The sequence below is a fragment of the Ipomoea nil genome, unplaced genomic scaffold (genome assembly GCF_001879475.1).
Source record: "Ipomoea nil cultivar Tokyo-kokei standard unplaced genomic scaffold, Asagao_1.1 scaffold2826, whole genome shotgun sequence".
In the NCBI taxonomy this organism is placed as follows: Eukaryota; Viridiplantae; Streptophyta; class Magnoliopsida; order Solanales; family Convolvulaceae; genus Ipomoea; species Ipomoea nil.
The window spans coordinates 725134-733443 of NW_017619254.1; positions in this window are offsets into that span (position 1 = coordinate 725134).

Sequence of the window (8310 nt, forward strand, 5' to 3'; positions counted from 1 at the left end):
GAGATAACTATGCACTAACACCGTTGAGACCGTGTTCACCATGAATGGTGAACACGGTTCCATGACATAACGATCAAATGATCATGCACTTTTATTTCTTAAAAAAAATTGAGAGTTCAAAATACCCTCTCATAAAAATTTTAGTGTGATCAACACTTTAACTTTTAATTAAGCGGTTTGGTGTCCATGTCCAAGGAACCTAGCTAAACACATTATTTCATAGTATATTCCAAAAAGAGGACAGGCAATCTAAGCTGATAAAGTAGAAGTGATATAGGAACATATTTATGACAGTGAATCTCGAGTGTTTCAAGATCAAACAGAGAAAGACATAACAAATTGTGTTGTCATGTACATATATAAACCTTTAGTGCAGAGGAAATCTTGATTTACGTGAAAATTAAATCAGAAGAATTATTATTTAAATGTGCATTATATGAGTGAAATTCGTATGATGAACTTAGCTAATAAAGGACTAAAAAAAATAAATTAAACTTTTTTTTTTGAAAACCAAGCTAATGTGATATATATTATAGATAAGCTGTAATAGAGTTTGGAGGGACGGAGTTGTCCATAAGTAATGGACTTAATTAAATCAAGAGTAAATACTTAAAATAGTCCCTCGACTATAGCTAAATTCACAAATTAGTCCTCGACTTTCAATTTCAACCAATTAAGTTCTTAACTTTGTAATTTTGACACGATTTGGTCCTCCATCTATTTGACCGTTTGTTGATCGTGATCGACGATCTCCAGAAGAACCTTCAACTCTCGTCAGAGCACGTGGAGGCCTCCAGGATGACGTTGCACTGGTTTGGAAACACGTCGTCTTCTTCGCTCTGGTACGAACTCAACTACATTGAATCCAAAGGGAGGACGAAGAAAGGCGATCGGATTTGGTAGATTGTTTTCGGCAGTAGATTCAAATGTAACACTGCGGTCTGGAAATGCAACTAGAACCTTAAAAATCGACAATGGACCATGAAATTACATATATATCCTCAAAAATCACAGTCGACAAACGGTCAAATAGACAGAGGGCCAAATTATGTTAAAATTACAAAGTTAAGAACTTAATTGATTGAAATTAAAAGTCGATGACCAATTTGTGAATTTAGCTATAGTCGAGGGACTATTTTGGGTATTTTACTCTTGATAATTTTGTACTAGTGCAAGATAGCCTTGTAAATAGTTGAACATACTTTTGAAACCTTAAAATTATCAAATTAACTTTTGGATTAACTTAGGTAGGGTTGTCTAATGAATTCTGCCGCATAAATTCCTTTGTTAGTAGCAACATAGACATGGGCATGCTAAGAATTGAAGGAATCCCTAGAAGACTTGGCTTGGGTAATCGTGTCACACACCAAAAATCCTACTTCCCACTTTCTTTATCACTTCATCATCAATATGTTGCATTACGGAGTTTAATTGTAATATTAGCGACTTAATACCCAATATAGTTATAGATTATAGTGATTTTACTCAGTTTAGTCTTAAGTAATTTTTTGTACTCTATTTAATCCTTAATTTTAATAATTTTACACACTTTAGTCTTCTTAAGATTCCGTTTGTTGGTTGTTAATAATAAGGTTAATATGGTAATTTAATTTCTTTTTTATTTTTATCATACTAATTATTAATTACATTTCATAATTTCATAATTATTTTTCGTAATTAAATTTAACACAGTTACATCTTGATATCGCTATGTTAAAAATATGTATGAAAAGATATAGGCCATGTTTAGTAAAACAGTTAGTTTATAGGTCAATTTTGATTTATTTAACCATTATTAATTGTTAAATTTGGTTAAAAAGAATCAAGATAAGTGTTTGATTAATTAGATTTTTATAACTCTAAAATGCTAAAATAGTAAAATTCAAAAAGCTCCTCAAAATGACTTTTTTCAATTAACTTTGAAAAAAAAAATTATACCAAACAGCTATTAGCTGACAACTAATTTATCAAACACCTTTTGATTAGTTATACTATATAATTAACTCAATCAGTTAACAATTACCAGCTAATAGACATTTATCAAACAGGGCCGTAATGACTATAAGTTGAGATTTTTTGACAATATAATATCATGGCATATTAATTAAGCACTACATGCAAGAATTAAAAATTTTGTATTTAATTATATATATATATATATATATATATATATATATATATATATATATATATATGTATGTATGTATGTATGTATGTATGTATGTATAATTACGTATAGTATTTCACTGTTTGATAGCGATAATTCCAAAAGAAAGGGACAAGAGAGAGCATGTGGATGTCTATATCTCAATGTTTCTCTCAGCCCCATGAAATTGTGATTTAACAGTACAGTGCGTTTATTTGCATGGGAATATATATATATATATATATATATATATATATATATATATATATATAAAATTTGCTTTAGAGAATTAGAAAATGATGTAATCTTGATTAATTAAATTAATTTGTCAATCTAATCTCTTTTAAGGAAAAAAAAAAAAAAAAGAAGAGCAAGGAAAGAGTACAATATGATGATAAGTTTATGAGAAAATTAAGGTGAATTTGTGAGAAGAGAGATTATTATAAGGTGGGATCAAAAGAGGGATCCATAGCATGTGGTGGCAGCTAATTTAAGGTGCAAATTAAAGGCAAAAGCAAAGCATATTTGAAGGGGGGGAACAACATCCATCCCCGATTTTGTAGTCCCCCTAGGGATATTCTCATCCAAACTCCCATCTTCACATTCATCATTTCCTCACATTTGGATCCCACTCTCCACCTCATTATTATTATTATTATTATTATTATTAAAAACATGATATTTTATAGTATTAACCAATATCAATGTTGATAGCATTAGATGTAATTATATGTTTTTATTTATTTATTTATAGAATTTTTTTTAAAAAAATACTGTGTGTTGACTTTATGACTTATTAGTTGGGATAAACTAACATAAATCTGCAAAGTCATCTCAAAACCGTAAAGAAGTTTGCCTTAAGAACTCTTAAGAATGATGGAAAGTGTAAATTATATTGTTTATAGTGTTGTGTGAAGTTTGATTCTTTATATATATATATATATATATATATATATATATATATATATATATATATATATATATAAAAAGAGGAAGGGGGAAACCCAAAGAGAAAACAACAGATTAACCAAAGCTAAGAATCTCACGCCATCTACGCACACCTGCAGAACTATCATCATCAATTAGTCCTAATATTTCCTCAGGTGGTTTCCAAAGGATGTGCAGTCCGAGCGGGAGGTGAACATCTTTGCAAGGGCATCCGCTACTTGCACTACTACAGAAATGATATACTACGTCGCTTAATAGAAGGCGGTTTTTTAAATAACCGCCTTCTATTATATTTTGTTATACTACGACACATAATAGACGTCAGTTTTCTAAATAACCGTCTTCTATTATATACTACGGCACATAATAGACGGCGGTCTTTAAATAACCGCCTTCTATTATATACTACGACACTTAATAGACGGCGGTCTTTAAATAACCGCCGTCTATTATATACGGCGTCACTTAATAGACGGCGGCTGTTAAATAATCGCCTTCTAATATATATTTACGTCACTTAATAGACGGCAGTTTTAAATAACCGCCTTCTAATACATATTTACGCCACTTAATAGACAACGGTTTTAAATAACCGCCGTCTAATATATATTTACGTCAATTAATAGACGGCGGTTCTTAAATAACCGCCGTCTAATATATATTTACGTCACTTAATAGACGGCGGTTGTAAATAACCGCCTTCTAATATATATTTACGTCACTTAATAGACGGCGGTTTTAAATAACCGCCTTCTAATATATATTTACGCCACTTAATAGACGGCGGTTTTAAATAACCGCCGTCTAATATATATATATATTTACGTCAATTAATAGACGGCGGTTCTTAAATAACCGCAGTCTAATTTATATTTACGTCACTTAATAGACGGCGGTTGTAAATAACCGCCTTCTAATATATATTTACGTCACTTAATAGACGACGATTTTAAATAACCGCCTTCTAATATATATTTACGCCACTTAATAGACGGCGGTTCTTAAATAACCGCCTTCTAATATATATTTACGTCACTTATAGACGGCGGTTCTTAAATAACCGCCATCTAATTTATATTTACGTCACTTAATAGACGGCGGTTGTAAATAACCGCCTTCTAATATATATTTACGTCACTTAATAGACGGCGGTTTTAAATAACCGATTTCTAATATATATTTATGTCACTTAATAAACGGCGGTTCTTAAATAACTGCCTTCTAATATATATTTACGTTACTAAATAGACGGCGGTCGCCGTGTAAAGGTGTGATACTCCATATTTTTTGGGCATTGTACGAGGACCGTATGTGCATACGACTAATTTTATTAAATTTTCCAAAATCAATATTATTCATTAAGCTTAATAGTTTCTTAATCCAAGAAAACCTAGTATTTTTTAATTATATACATGTGCACGTATATTATGTTCCTACATAGCATAATTAACCATCTCCCTTGTGGTATGATGGTATTCGGTATGGACCTTCAAAAAGGCAGGCCAGGGATCGATTCCCATCCCAAGTGTTGGTTCGAATATTGTTGATAAAAATGATCCTTGGCCTTACACTGCACCGTGGGCTCCCTGAGCATAACTCGGATTATGGTGCGCTTGGTACTTGGTTGTGCCGAGGAGTGACACGACCCCCGGAGCCATCGAATATATAATGTAATTTAATTTTATTTTCTTTTAAGGTGAAAAATATATGTATAGACGGCGGTTCCTCAAGACAACCGCCGTTTATACATATGCATAGACGGCGGTTCTTACAGTGAACCGCCGTCTATTCATATGTATTGACGGCGGTTCTTATATTGTACCGCTGTCTATACATATGAATAGACGGCGGTTCCTCAAGAAAAGCGCCGTCTATACATATAATTGTTGAGATTACACGACATACATCGTGAGATTAGACGGCGGTTAGCAACCGCCGTGTTTTAGAAGTATACACGGCGGTTCAAATAACCATCGTAGAAAGTTTTTATTTACAAAGGCGGTCACTTACACGGCACTTCAAGAACCGCCGTGTATTTATAAAAATAACCTCCGTGGTAAGTCTGTTTTGTAATAGTGTTGATTTTGATCACGATTGAACAATTGGTTTGATCTGCCAAACTTCCATGCTCCGTAATTCTTTTTTGCATGCTTCTAGGATATTATGAGCCGCTATCCCTGGTCTATCATCTCCATTCATGTACCTTGTGATTTCTACTGCGTCACTGTAGAACGTTTGATTCTTTAAAACTCCTAGCTTTTCCTCCCTTTTTCATAGATTTTATAATACAAGTAAGCTCATTAATTGTAAATAAAAAAAAAATATCCCTAATAATAAGTTACTTAATTTGCGTAAATCTATATCTTCCATAAACACAAAACTTCAGCTAAATATATTTTCCATCATTAACCAAAGGTCAAGGGTTTGATCATTGGCTTTGGGTATGGAACAACATTAAATTTTCAAGCCAGCTGTCCCACCTAAAAAAAAAAAGTACCTACAATTCAGCAAGGGAATTAGTCACTGTGTCTGATGATGAAAACCCTGGATCTATGCAAAAAAATAATAATAAAATAATAAAAATTCATTAACTGCATTCTCATACATCTTCACTTTAGGCCAAAAATTCAAGTAAACCAAGTTGTTGACTCTAGACGTACGAATTTGAAGACAGGTGGATTGAAGACCTCACTAAGTTGGAGAAGGGATGCAACCAAGAAGAATCCTCTATAGATTTACCTAACACTATGTTGGAAAAATAGCATTAAAATGGCATTTTAAGTGGCTATTTTGTGGTACAATTATCATGGGTGCAAATCAAATTCCAACTAGACGAGATTGAAAAAGGCTTGATTCAAGCCCGAGCTCGTGTGCGCGGGCACGAATGTCCTCCGGAAATTGACTGGCCTTGCGGGCTAAGTTATGCCAACTTTCGGTATCAGTTTTTCCAACGCACTAGCCACTTGGGTTCGGGCTCGGTCCAGGCCAAACTGGACTATGGTTTCGGCTTGTGAGGCCGAAACCGAAACTAAGTAGCAGCATTTGTTTCGGCCTTGTGGGCCGAAACTAATGTCTCGGCCTGGGGCTGAGACTTGGCCTAATGGCCGAAACTGATGTCTCGGCCTGGGGCCGAGACTTGGTCTAATGTCTCGGCTTGGGGCCGAGACTTTACAAGGCCGAAAGTTTCGGCTTTGGAAGGCTGAACGTGTGATTAAATTCTTCAACTGCAGAATTAATTTTGGATTAATTCCAATTTCAATTTTGAATTTAAATCCCATGTAACGGTTTGCTGTTTCAGATGTTACAAAGCTAAGGTTAATGGCTTTGTTTAATGCTATAAAGTACTCCATTCCTATATAAGAAGGGTAGAAGGCAGAAGCTTTTACACACCAAGAAAGCACAGAGCTCTACACGAAATTTGTTTTCAAGCTACAAAACACTTATGCTTCTACTCCTTTCTTTGCCTAATTGTGTTCAAGGCTGTTGCTCTAGTTCGCCGGGTTCGTTCGTTTGGGTGCTCAAACGTCAAACCGTAGCGCGTTTTATCCTGGGAAACCTAGGCCACGGCGCTCCTAGCACTTTTGGGAGGTGGCAAATAAGGTTTTAAGGAAAGAGTGGTCTCTTGACTCACGCTAAAAACTCTTACCCAAACACGAGCCATCATTTCCTTCTCTCGGTTTTGGATTATGCTTCTAAGCAAAATCCGTTCTCCATATTTGTTTTGCCGTTGGATTGGACCTATAATCTGAGGATTATTTGTTCCTTTTTGGTTGATATATATTGGTATATCTTTTTCGTAGATATACATATATATACATAACCGTTGGATCCGTTTTATATATATTTGTGTGTATATATATTTTTTGGATAAATATCAAATAATATTTTATATACTTGTGTGTGTATATATAAATATTATTTTACGATATTAAATCGATTTTGGTTCATTATCACCAACACACTATGCTTTCAAAATGTAAAATAACGTATATTTAACTAATTTTATAACTTATAAAAAAAACATTAAATACAACCCCATTTATGGTACTAGCTAGGCGGGTAAGGAAATGGCAAGTAGTTATCAAGTAAAAATATTGTCGGTCACAACTAAAAATATATGGCTAACATTCTAAGTTGTAACAAAACTAGATATACATACTACAACACATAATATTGATGGATCCGGCCAATGTCACATTGAATATTGAGGGATCCGGCCAAGGTCTTCCAACATAGTAGGCCATGAGAAATATTACCGAGTATGAAAGAAATCAAATGCACACATTAAAGGGCAGGTTTATTTTGTCCTTTGGAACAAAGAATATATGTACCTTCATATAATATTACGACGATGAAGACTGGATAAATAATAATAATAATAATAATAATAATAATAATAATAATAATAATAATAATAATAATAATAATAAAAAGATTTAGGGGCCATAACCATATTTTAAAATAGTTTGGGATGTTTGCTCCTACTCCAATCTACCTATACCCATCAAAGTCCCCACCCCCAACTCCCAACAAATGTGCACAAGATGATGAAGAATTATATTTCTTTTTTAAATAATAGTGATGATATATAATTAACTTAAAAGAAAAAATATTGAAGATTTATCATTATACATAATACATTAAGTTCTCTCTTGATGGTTATATTGTCATTGGTAGGTAACGGGTTCATAAACATTAGTCAAGGTACACACATCACTCCCAACGTATCTACGTGTAGCTATTAATGAGATATCTCTTGCATTGTATTTTATCAACATCATATAATAGACACATATTGATAAATTGATGAGCTCTCGTAATTGTAATGAGACTACCAATCGAATTCATGTGTTCAGATTAAACCATGACAATTTTTTTGGGTTAACCCATATCCATTATCTCATCAAATAGTAAATTTAGATTTAAATTTCTTCACATTCGTCTTTCTCGTACAAAGGCAAATATTATTATTCAAGTTGTTTCCTAGTATTTGTACGTACTCGGCTGTTACTATATTCCTCTTCTTCAAATCAACAATATGTTAGTTAGTTAAAACTGTTGAACAATACGTTCAGACACCAAACGCTCCTACTTCGGATACGCTATGTTTTATGGGCCAAATTTCTTTTGTTTGAGTTCTAAGAAATATGACACATGTCCAACTCAAGACTCAACTATAGAAGCAAATTAAAATATACGATTTTAGATTTTATTTC